We start from the raw sequence: 13,316 nt of genomic DNA on the forward strand, positions 1-13,316 counted from the left end.
AGGGCCTCGGCACCTGGGAGCACATGACTTTGACAGTCACTGTGGAAAGCACACAAACAGGAGGCTTTGAATACGTGTTGGTGGGGAGCGGGGGAGGGAGGGAGGGAGGAAGGAAGGCAACCTGTGATGCTGAATTCTGATCAACAACGTCAGTCTAGCCAATGCCTTTTCATTCCTATTAGTTGTTATGTCTGTCCTACCCACGTGCTGCACTAGGGGAATGTTTAGTGCCCTGAACACTGCACTCAGGCTCTCCTGGGTTCAAGTATCAGCTGCGGCTTTTATCTAGCTTGGCCAGAACTGAACACCTCTGCACTCCCATTCCTTCTCGGCAGAATGGGGATCATAGCAGCCCTGCTCTAAGGGCTATTGTGCAGGTCCAGCGATTTGCTCCAGTGTCTGTGACACAGGAAGTGCTCAAACAACAGTGGCCTGAAAACCTTACACGTCCAGCTGCAGACTGCGACCCCCTCACTCTCCTTTTCTGACCTGGTTGGTTGAGTTCCATTCACACTGCTGCCCGGGTCCCCGGCTTCGGAGGATGCTTCCGTGGCCTCTGCTTATCATAGGGGCTGGAGCCTGTAGCCCCCAACCATTTGGGCCACCAGGCTGTCAGCGCCCAGCATCTGCCCCAGACAGATGGTCTATGTCAGCCTGAAACGCTGGGAGTTTCCTGAGCCAGACAGGGCAGGATGCCTGGGTGACAGTGACTCAGAGGAATGGGCCTTCCGGGGTGACACCCACCAGCGGAGGTGACTGGCCCACCGGCAACAAGGATCACATGTCCCAGCTCCTGCACAGGCAGGCAGACAAGAGCCCGGAGGGCACCGCGAGGCTGCGGTCACCATGCTGGGCCCTCAGGCAGGACCCCTGCCAAATGAGGTGCCGATGACTTGGGGACGGGGGGGGATGGGGCCCAGAGCCAGTCCCCTGCCCCATCCTGGTTGTGACCAGAGAAGAGTGGACACACACTTCAGGAGTCAGTCTACATGTGGCTGTGATCTACAGAAAACTGCACATACGCTGTGCACACGAGGGTGTCAGACTGGGATCCACCAGGCACCCGGTGCCCCGCACCCACGGATTGAAGTGCGCAGTCCACCCTGCGGGGGGACATCGCTCCCGGTCACCCAGCCAGACGCCTGGCGAGCCGTCCCCTCGTCCGCTCACCTTGCAGCCCGCACCCGGTGCGGGGTTCTGACGGCACCGCTGCTGGTAGAAGGCTGACAGGACACTGTGTTCCTCCTACACACCTCTCACTGCTGCTGACAGGAATCCAACACTAGAACAGCGTGTTCAACACGGGAGATGGCAAAGCAGGAAGAGGATGGGCCCTGGCTCTCGAGGGAAACACGCGGCTCCTACAATAACTCAAAGATGCTCTCAGGGGGCTTCCCTGGTGGCGCAGTGGTTGAGAGTCTGCCTGCCGATGCAGGGGACATGGGTTCCTGCCCCGGTCCGGGAGGATCCCACATGCTGCGGAGCGGCTGGGCCCGTGAGCCATGGCCGCTGGGCCTGCGCGTCTGGAGCCTGTGCTCCGCAAAAAAAAAAAAAAAAATGCTCTCAGGGCAGGGAAGCCCCTGGGGGGTGGGGCACTGTCTGCACATGGCCCCTCTGGACAGGTTGACGGCGTGTTCACACGCAGCCTGAACAGGCGGGGTCATGGGAGGGGGTCCAGGGAACGGAGCCTTGAACTTAGATCACCTACTCCCTCCCAAGTGCACCTTCCTCCCACTATCCACAGTTATCCCCGGTAGGGATACAGCCCATCTAACAGGCTTTCTGGAAAAAGGCACAGTTAGTTACTTGGGATTCTGAAAACAGACACTGATAGTAGTGAGAAAGGCCCTGTGGTGTGCGTGCTGGGCTCAGCGAGTGGAGCAGCTGCTTTGAGATGCGGCTGTGCTGCCCACAGCCGTGCCCCCATGGCTGGGAGAAACGGCCTGTCCCCCATTGGGAACGCTGGGTGCTCCCATCTCCCCGCGGAGCCTGCCTGCCATCAGATAGGACTGGAGCCTGCACTATCACGCCAAGGGAGGCTCACACTCTGGGGGTGCGAACCATTCCCTAGATGCCCCCCAGACAGGCTTCTTCACTCAGAAAAGCAGAAGCTTCTCTAGAGGCCACAGTCGCAGGGGAAGACCCCACCTCTCCCTGAAGGGGACAAACGTAACAGCAGTCATGGGGCCGAAGAGCAGGTGCTGGCTGCAGGAACCGGGATTAGAGACGTCTTGGGCGGATATGAGATTAGCCGCACGTGTCAACCCTGCCTTAGGCGAGGAAGCCAGAGCCGAGAGGTAAAGCAGGCCAGATGACAGGATTCCAAGAGCACGTTTCCAGACTCCCGCAGGGCCTGACAGCATGAAGACTGAGGACCTGAGGCTTCGTCCTCCCTCCCCAAGGCCTCCCCTCACTCCCCTCCCCAGCCCCCAAGCCAGGCTGCACACGACAAAGCCATTTCCTATCAGGGAGACAGTGACAGTGCCCGCGGTCCCAGGGCAGGGCCCAAGCTCTGAGGATGCTCAGGAGAGGATGGCGAGAAAGCAGCTTGCCCTCTGTCTTTACACGGTGCTGAGCTGTCACGTGGCAGCTTAATTCCTCAGGGAAGAGTCTGAGGACGCCTCACTAAGCCAGCTGGGCATCCCAAGAGCGGGCAAACTCTGCCCCGGTAAGGACCGCTCGGGGAGAGATGAGGCTGGTCAAGTGGCCCGTGGGGAAAGCAGCAAGTCACACATCTCTCGTGACTGAACGAGGACTGAAGGGGACCCGAGAGACACTGGGCTCCCTGCCGTGCCCGCAAGCAGGGCTCCACTCGGCTCCTACTAGACAGGGCGAGAGAGCTCTTCTCACACCTGCTTCAGGAGGCTTCTTGGGCTGAACAAAATAGGATCATGCAAAAGAGACACCCCAGACCAGCAGGAAGGGCTGAGGGTCGAGCGGGATTATGGCATTTTGGGGGGTCCTCTCAGTAAAGACGCCGATGTGCCCGGGCTCACCTGGTTTAGGGTAAATTCTCCTTCTAGGAGAAGGTTTGTTGTCCTCCCCACCTCCACACATGGATTTTTTTTTTTTTTTTTTTTTTTTTTTTTTGCGGTACGCGGGCCTCTCACTGCTGCGGCCTCTCCCGTTGCGGAGCACAGGCTCCGGACGCGCAGGCTCAGCAGCCATGGCTCACGGGCCCAGCCGCTCTGCGGCATGTGGGATCCTCCCGGACTGGGGCACGAACCCATGTCCCCTGCATCGGCAGGCGGACTCTCAACCACTGCACCACCAGGGAAGCCCCACCCATGGATTTCTGGCTCATCTTCTCTCAGCTTCTCTAATACCTCTTGAAAGCAATGCCTTTGGCTACCACTGTAACAGAGGAGCCCATCAGAGCTATTTCCTCCCTAAAAGATGCTACTGTGACGGGGAGAAGCAGAGGCTCACGCTTCCTACCCAGGTGTGTTCTCACACTTGCTTAGAAAAGCTGCACCTCAATCAGCTGAGCTATGGAGGGAGGTGTGGCAGGTGGCAGAGGAGGAGGGAACAGAATCGCCCTTGCCATGCGGAGTCACAACGCTGTGGCTGCTGGCCGCCCCACCACCACCCTCCGAGCCCACTGGCTCCTGGAAGCTGTGCTCTGGGGCAAACAGAAGGCTCCCCACTTCCCCCTGAGGAAGAGCTGACGGCAGCCTCACTGACTCTGTTGCTTTCATACAAACCCAAGAACCTTCGCAAGCCGACCCCAAGCACACTTTCCCATCTCACCACCCCGTCCCCGTTCCTCGGGCCATACCCAGGTCTCCTGGTGCCCGAGGCTCTAACACCTGTGCTGCATCCCATCTCCAGGTGCACAAACGCCTGCCCAGAGGGCCTGCCGACCTGCTCCTCCGGATTCTGACTAGTGAGGGCCGGTCGTCCCAGCTCACGTGGCCACTCTTCCATCACGTTATTGATTTCCCTCAGTTATTCAGTGCCCACTTCTATGTGTAAATAGCAGTGCTTTATAAATGCCAATAATATGGCTATCACATTTCATTTCAGTCATTTAAAGGTCTGTTTCACATGCACACACACACACCCTGTACCACCATCTATCAGTGGAGCCTCTGCTAAATTCCAGCCAGTGAAGTAGATGTTCATATACCCACTTCCCAGAAAAGCAGCTCAGGCCAAGCTGTGCTCGTGCACACAGCCAACCAGTGGTGGAGCTGGGCGTCCAGCCCTGGTCCCTGTGACTCCAAAGCCGTGCTCTTCTTGAATACGCTTCCTACCCCTCCCCCCACCCATTAGACTGGGGACACCTAGAAAGCAGACATTAACAGCTCAGTTAGTGGAAAGCAAGCAACTCCGGACTTAGATGTGGTTGCCAACACCAGCTCCAACAGTGATTAGTCGTGTGCTCTTGGGGAAGTTACTTAACCTCAAACTAAGCCTCAGTTTTTCCATCTGTAAACTGTTGTTTAAAGAACAACTTATTTCACAACATTATTTTAAGCATAAATAGAATATAGTCAACAATAGTTAAATACTGCAGAATACATGGGCACTCATACGGCGCGAGCTGTTGTCTTCCTTTTTACCTCTGCTCCCCCAATCCTTAGAATAACACGGGGTGGTGAGTGACGACTCTGAATTTTGTGGAATGAATACGATTTGTTAAAGTGGATGATGTCTCCTGAAAGGAGAAAATGGCTGGTAGGGGAGCCTTGTGAGCCTTAAATGCAGCCAATAGAATTGAGACTAAGTTACTCTGACTCCTACTCTTAAGCTACATCTTTTCCAAATATGTGGTTTGGGTAGATATTCCCAGGATTCTAATCTTTCTTCTTCTTCTTCATGGGCATGCTTCTTCCCCACCCATCTGTTCCTCTCTCCCTCCTCCCCCACGCCTCTCTCACTCACGCGCATACACACACATGCACACACAGACACACACAGGCACACTCAGCCCGTGGAAACAACTTCTGTGCATTGGCTGGATATGTCTGGATGCAGAGCCTGCAGGACCCGCCTGGGCTACACAGCCTCTCCGACTCGGTTGCACCCACGCTCCCAGGAGCGCATGTGACCGGAAGGAACACCCTCGGGTACAGTGGGTTGAACGAGCAGAGATTTCTTCTCACAGAGCGGGCCCCTGGAGGAGGAGGGGTCACCGCTGTTGCGATGCTCAGAGAGGGCCCCTGGGGTCCGAGCCCGGCTCCCTGCCCACAGCATGTGTGTGCTCGGCACATGGCTGCTGACATTCAAGGCAAAAAGGAGGGAAAGGGTGACGCCAGAGATAACTGAGCACTCATGAGGCTGGAAAAGCCTTCTTGGAAACCAACGTCCACTGACATCCCATCACCCAGCACTGGGTCACGTGGCCAAGAACAGCTGCAGAGGCATGCTGGGCAATCAGGGAAGCGGCTGATCCCGGACAGGCCGCGGCCGCCCCAGACGAGGGGTTCTGTTAGCAAGGCAGGGTGGCGAGCATCCCAGGCCGCCAGCAGTGCCCTGCCCACGCCATGGCTCCTCTTCATTTCAGCTCTAACGTGGAGTGGGCTGACCTCTGACGCGGGGTGTGTTACCTCCCCCCCCTTTCACTCTCAACACGTGCTTCACAAATTATTGGCAGGAAGAAAAATGTGTCCATCAGGCCACAAACACCAACCCTACCGGGAGAGTCTGGAGGGCAGGGAGCCCAGGCAGCCCTGTCCGTTGTGGACAAAGGGGGCTGACCAAGCGCCATCAGCAGCAGAGACTCGAGAAGGGCAGCGTGACCCAAGCTGAGGCTGAACTTTTCACCCCTTCCCTGTGGGGAAGGACAGAGCTCAGCGTGTCTGAAGAACAGGACAGAAAGTGTCAGGACCAAGGCCGAGGTCATCCTGAGCCCGGGGCTGGAGTCCAGGAGGCAAACGTACATCTCCACAACCACACCTGCCTAATGGCGACGAGGATCCAGGGAACCCGGGCCTCCAACGACGCAGAAACGTCTCTAGCGCAGGCGTCTCTGGCCCCGGCTCATGTGGAACAAACCTACCGACCCCCGAGGAAGACCCGACCCCACTCCTCAGCATCGGTGACAACCAAGTCTGCTCTCCTGTTTGCAATGTTTAGTTTCTGGAGCAATTGGGCATCCACTGAGATGGCTTGGGCCTCCCACCACCCACATGTAGGAGCGGCCCACGCCAGAGATGAGCGTAACGCCACGACCCACTCAAAGGTCCACCCTCCTCACACCTCCCACCCCGCACACAGCAAGCAGTGCCAGACCCCCAGGGGGACGCGCTGAGTCTGCATCACCCACGTCACCTGTCACAAAACGCACTTTCTGATTCAGGAGGCACGTTCTCCAGGTATCCAAAGGCATGGCGTGGGTGTTACTCTTTCCTGCAACTCCACACCCCCTACACACACACACAAACACACACCCCACCATCAGCTCATCGGGGGAGGCTCAGGGTGGAGATGACTCTTCCAGACCCAGAATCCCATGGACGCCACTCTGTAAACAGAAAGGAAAAACAACCTCCGCCATCCGCTGCTGTGTCTTTGAGAAGGTGGCTCCTCTTTCAGCAGCTGACATTAAAAGACAGTTAAAATCAGACATCTTGGCTCATTCAATTTACCTCTGCCAAAAGCCACAGAAACACAGTCAGGGCTTTTTGAGTAAAGCGGTGCTTTTGAGGGAAGGTAGCAGAGTTATCAGTGGTTCAAATTTAGCATCTAATAAGGGTTCAATTAAGGCATGGATCCCATCTGTTTCTGTGCAAAGAGCTTTGCAGAACCCGAAGACTAGTTATTTTCTGTTCCTTTAACTTGTGTGCGGGGCCCTTCCTCCACCACGTCACAAACACCCACAGAGAACTTGCCGGTCCCCTTCGGGGCTGACCTCTGTTTCCTGACTCAGCACCCATTAGCCACTTCTCCGGCAGAGAGCAGCCCAGCCTCTGAGCACGAGAGCGTGGGGATGTTTGGGTGTGAAAACAGGCGTGTTCCCTGACTCAGCATGTGTCTCGGCAGCACCGCAGCCTGCCCCTCTGTAGAGCTACGAAGAGGGGAAGATGCAGTCTCTGCAGCCCCCGCCCTCTCTGGCCCAGGTGAGAATTAGTGCAAAGCCCCTGGGCAGTCCTGGCGGAAGGTGCCGCTCCTCAGGACCCTCCTCACTGATTTCTGTGATGCTACTGTAAGTGGGGAATTGACGTTCAACATCCTCACACCACAGTCACTTGGTTCTTACTAGTCCACTTATTAGTGAGAGCAGAGAAGGGGCTGGGGGAGGGGGGGAAAGAATTTGGGTATTTGGGGGATGGCAGCAAGGGGACAGGATCAACCATTAAGGTCGCAGGGAACCTGGCGCCACGGTGTAGAAGGACCTGCAGCCCAGCCACTTTGGTCTCCCCAGGCCAGTGACAGAAGAGAACTGAAAAGGGCCCCAGACCTTCCTGACCAGCTCTAACACTCTGAGGCGGGCCATGAAGGGCAGGACACGCAGTCTCCATAGGACAGCGCCACCCAGCTCCTTGCTGGACTTTTTCTCTGCTATACCCACTCGTTCCAATAACGATCCCATTTCTATCAAAACAAATGATCTTCCTGTGACCTTTCCTATGGCCCTGCATCCAGATGATAGGTCTGTGCCCTGGCAGCTGTGCCCATGTGGAGCCCTGGGGTCCTGGGATCAGGAGGGGCTCTACCAACAGATTTTATCTTCTGGGCTCCAAGGTGTGACTCTCCAGCTCCAAGGGTGAAAAGCAAGTGGGTTCAGGGAATTGGGCCCATTCATTGTGTTACTCTACACCAACTGCTTCTGGTTATTTACTGCCATCTCTTTTTAGTGTTGGTTTTAAGGCCATATTCAGGCTGCTGACAACCTGTGATTTATAAAGAATGAGGACAAATAAAAATGGGCATTGGGCCTCCCTGGTGGCGCAGTGGTTGAGAGTCCGCCTGCCGATGCAGGGGACGCGGGTTCGTGCCCCGATCCCGGAGGATCCCACGTGCCGCGGAGCGGCTGGGCCCGCGAGCCATGGCCGCGGGGCCTGTGTGTCCGGAGCCTGTGCTCCGCAACGGGAGAGGCCACAGCAGTGAGAGGCCCGCGTACAGCAAAAAAAAAAAAAAAAAAAAAAATGGGCATTAATTTTTTTAAAAAGCCAAGCAAAACAATGGGCAAACTGAGACCACCCAATCAACCACCAGTCCCCTGGTCATCTCCAAAGGGTCCTTACATAATCACAAGAGAGAAGACTCAGATAATGTCTATAATCTTCAGAAATCCAGAACTCCTGATATTCGTTAGGAGAATTCAACATGCAGATACAGATACAGTAATGGGGTGCCCAGTTTGGATATGACACAAGGTTTTAGGGCAATGCTGTAACCATCCAACATGTTATCAGCTTGGCAGGCAAAGAACTGAATTCAGAGACTCAAGACTTTGTCCTATGTATCTGATTCCTCACTTGACTTCTCTCCATCAGATAAACATAGCTATACAATTAAATGAATTTAGAACTTCTGGAAGAATCCCTTTTAGATTTTTGAAAGGAGGGTGATGCTAAAAATCAAAGGCATTCTTAATCATGGGCAGAAGGCCAGGAAATCCCATCTAGGAGCATTCAGTCCAATCAGATCTGGTGCAACCAAGTCTCAAGTGATTGAAAAGACAAAACCAACTCCAAGGGCACACATCTGCCCTCTTGTTTACAAGAAAAGGGAACATATGGGTCCTGGCTTAGCTTGTAACAAAAGTAATACTTGTTGTGCAATAATTTAAATGGATTATCATGTTAGCATAGAAATGTCTTCTCCTTATAGAAAAAGAATACTTAGGAATAAATGCAAATGAGAAATTTTTACTAAACACTTAATGTTAAGCCAGTAATTTTACTCTTAGCAGGTAATACGGCAATGAACATCGGGCTCAAACGTATCAATGTGGAGAAGTTCCCCCAAAGGAGGAAGAGGCAAGTCGTTAGCATTATTGAGACATGCCATAGAAGAGGAAGCTTTTCAGCAGGATAAGAGTGGTAGAAGTTAATAATTGAATCAAAGCACAGGGCCAGCTGTCATATCTACACTTTTCTAAACACACACACCATATTTCATCATGACATAAGATAGTCACAGAGTATAGGGATTCATGAGCTGTAATGGAGCAATACATCATCTCACAACCCCACGTCGTGCACTCCAAACTCCACGGGTTTGGAAAGAATCCCCAGTTCTACACCATTCAAAACACACACACACACACACACACACACCTATCGACTTCTTCAACTTTCTGCCACAGTAAATAGAATAAAGGTAAGTAAGGAAGACACGCACTAACAGTCACCTGACCACGTGGTGTTGGGTAAGGAGCACTCGATTTAGTCAGAAGTTAAGCACTGGCTCCTTGTTCGCTAGCATGTGATTTTACACAGCTCAAGTTTGCAGAGTAAACTAAATAATGGTGGTTGTAGGACTTAAGTCTAGAGTTTAAATCTGCTATCAACCTGCTCCCCATCTGTGTCTTTGTTCACGTGATTCAGTCTAATTTAGCTCAATTTGTCCATCTGGAAAATGGGTGAGGAGGAAGAAAACTGTCCCTTGACCTCTTTTCTCCTGAGACTGTTTTGAGGATTAAATGAGCAGATGCACATGCAAGCTCTAGAAGCATCTTTAAGGAGCAATCCTAGTATTTATTGTTAATTTATTTGACTTCTATGGACCTGACCCTCCTCCTTTATGAAATGGGGATTAAATTAAAATTCCTCTCCGGCCTGCTGACAGGGCTTCACAGGACTAACTAAGCAAGAGAACGTACATCATGTGTTTGGGAAACAACGAAGCACCTCATGAATGTCTCTCTCACCATGTTTAGTTAACCTGGAAATCCCCAGGATCACCTACCACAACGAGCCGGGTCTTCTCAAAGTGAAATGCCCTTCATCCCTCATTTCGGTGGCCTTGTACCGAGGAGCCTGCCTGACACATCAGCAATCCCACAAACATCGCCATTCTCAGTATACCATCCTTCCTCTTCCAATTTAAATAATTGTTTGCATAGATCTGCATAAGTTATACATCAATTGTTGCTTTACTTAGGCATTTGGGTTGAAAATAATCAAGCTATTATAAACACCCATTCCTTTTTTTTTCTTCTTCTATACCAAAAAATAAAATGTTCTTCTCTTTCAGGGAAAAGTATATAGTTCACAATAAAAAGTAAAAACAAAAACAATATAATGTGGTTATGGTTCATTTCCCATTCCACAAACTCCCACACTCCAAAAACTGTCTCTACTTCCTATGACAATTTGATTGCTTGAACCAGTGTAACTTTCCTTTCCAATTTCCAATATTAGAAGAGCCTTATTAGTTTGGGGGGAAGGTTGTAAAAATGTTTTTGCTTAAAATGAAAACAAATTAAATAGTATCTGACACTACCAAATGTAAAATAGCTAGCTAGTGGGCTAGTGGGAAGCAGCCACATAGCACAGGGAGATCAGCTCCGTGCTTTGTGACCACCTAGAGGGGTGGGATAGGAAGGGTGGGAGGGAGACGCAAGAGGGAGGAGATATGGGGATATATGTATATGTATAGTTGATTCACTTTGTTATAAAGCAGAAACTAACACACCACTGTAAAGCAATTATACTCCAATAAAGATGTTAAATAAATAAATAAATAAATAGTATCTGAAAGTACACACAAACATCAAAATTAAGTAAAATAAAACAAATGCTATTGATATTTTGGTAAATATGTATATGAAAGTCGATAGCCTGTCTTTTTTATGCTGTGGTCATATTTTTGTTAAATACAAATCCATAATCATTTTTACAAGTCTTCTATCACATGCATGTATCAGAATACATTTAACCATTTAATGTAAATTACTTCTGATTTTTCAAAAGTAATTTTTTATTTTTTTCAATAAAAAAAGTGCTGTGCAGGTTATTTAAAAATTTAAACATACACCTACTATATGATGCAGACGTTCTACTCCTAGGTGTTTATCCAAGAGAAATAAAAGCATATTCTATAAAAAGGCTTGTACACAGATGTTCACAGCATCTTTAGTTGTAAACTCCAAAACTGTAAGCAACCCAAAGTCCAATAGGTGGATGGATAGATGAACAGTGGTACATCCATACAATGGAATTCAAAGGAATGGAGACAATAACGTGAATGAATCTCAGAATAATTATTGTCAATAACAACAAAAAAGCTAAACAAAGAGGAGTACATACTTCATGATTCCTTTTACACAAAACTCTAGAAAATGCAACCTAATCTAACAGAAAGTAGATTAATGGTTTCCTGAGGGGGCGGAGGGGGAGTGGGGAGGGATCGCCAAGGAGCAGGAGGAAACATTTGTGGGGCGCAGTTATGTTCACACATTGATTGTGGTGATCTTGTGCATACCTCAAAAGTTACCAATTTGTTCAGTTTGAATACGCATCGTTTACTGTGTGTCAACTGTATCTCAATAACACTGTTTAAAAATGGAGGGAAAATGCCGTGTGGAACATTCTGTTCATGCATCTCTGCAAAATGGTGGAATTCCCTCCTTAGAATCTTTTTGCCTTGGGCACTGACTGTTAAAGTAACTTCTTAACAGATCCCCCTGCTACCAATCTGACCTTCCTACAGACTGTTGCCTTTGCTGGACTAGTCCTCCTAAAGCACAGTCTGATCAAAACTTTTCTTTTGGCCATCATTTCCTCATGCATTTTTATTTCATCAACTCTCCACATAAACTTCTCATCTTGGCATCCAGGTGCCACCTCTCTGGCCCAACCCCACTTTCTAAGCTCTATCTCCTGAAGCTTGTGTGTCACGTGCAAGCTGGGAATGGCCCTGAAGCACATCACTTCAAATGCAAGACTCAATTTCCTCATCTGTAAAATGGGACAATAATTATAATCTACCTAGAAAGCTGTTACAAAAATCAAATGTTTCCAGAGAAGAATGTAAACTGTCAGTTCACACCGCATCACTCTCTCCAGGCACCAATGCTCTCTCATCCCTGACCTCTGTCCAGGCTGGTCCCTGCCCTGTCTTTATACCCCAACTTTGCCCACCCTTCACAACCAACTCCTGCACAGAGCCTGCCTCTGAATTCTTGCAGCCTCAGGTGAACAGACACTTAACAATTAGCTTGTCAGGTACCAAGCTGTCTGCTCACCCCATAAGCACGCACTTTGCTCCCCTTACACCAGCTGCACAACAGCAGGGCCGCAGTTCATCCACACCTTCTCCATCCTGCCCTGCAGACAATGGGCCACAAGTTCTTGTTCAGGGTGGAGGGAAAGAGAACCCTGGAAGTCCTGCCCTTGGGCAGGAGTCATCATGACTTAGGCTTCATTTCTCAGCTTCCGAGGAGAAAATAACTCAGGAGCCATTTTTAGGGATGACCTGAGAACTGAACTTGCAAACCTGACATGCACAGGGGGTGGCCTGCCACTGGGACCATGCCCCGATGTGACCACCTGTGTGGCCTGGCTAACAGGACAGGACCTGGGGTCTCCCAAATGTCCCTGTAGGCGCCGCCTCATCCTCTGAGCTGCTGCTGCAGCTTGACCTCTATTACATTCGTGTCACGTCTTGAGAGCCTCCTGCCTGTTTTCTGAGTACGGAGCTGTCAGTTCTGAGGACAGACACAGCATCTCTCTGCTCCCCCAGCTGGGGCGGGGCACGGCAGCGGGCCCTAGAGGAAGCCTCGGGAACCTTGAGACCAAAGTCTTGGCTTCTTGTTGCTCATTTCCAGGCCCTTTCACATTTTAAAAAGGATATTTTGATTCAAGAGTTGGTGCTGGGGAGGGGAAAGTATATTGCCAGGGATGTCTGTTAAGACTTTGCCAAGCAGAGAGAGTATGTGAAGGAGGTGAGAAGGGACAAGGGAATAGGCTGGACTGACTTCCTATCCCTCAAGAGCAGAGGGCAGGCATTGGGTCAGGCTGCGGGCAAAGGGTCAGATTCAGCAAAAGATCGAGTTTACATAAGAATTAAAAATCGCAAGAGTTGTCTGAGTGTGTCTTCTGCAATAAGCAGATACGTAAATATTTTTGGCAATTAAAAAGTTATAAATGAATTAACTAGAAAGAATTTATTCTATGATGATAATTGAAAATATGCACAAATACTTAAGATTGCAACCATCCTAAGCAACCCACGCCCGGTGATGGAGGATTGGTTAAATAAAATAGGATACAGCCACATGTTGCAGTCCTGGACAGACAGTAAAAATGGTACATGGATGATCTGTGGAAGGAAGGATGCCCAAATACACTAAAAATTGCCCCCAAATTACCAAGAAGATTATAAAACTATTTGTAGTTAACAATACAAATACCTCTCTA

The sequence above is a fragment of the Mesoplodon densirostris genome, chromosome 7 (genome assembly GCF_025265405.1).
Source record: "Mesoplodon densirostris isolate mMesDen1 chromosome 7, mMesDen1 primary haplotype, whole genome shotgun sequence".
In the NCBI taxonomy this organism is placed as follows: domain Eukaryota; kingdom Metazoa; phylum Chordata; class Mammalia; order Artiodactyla; family Ziphiidae; genus Mesoplodon; species Mesoplodon densirostris.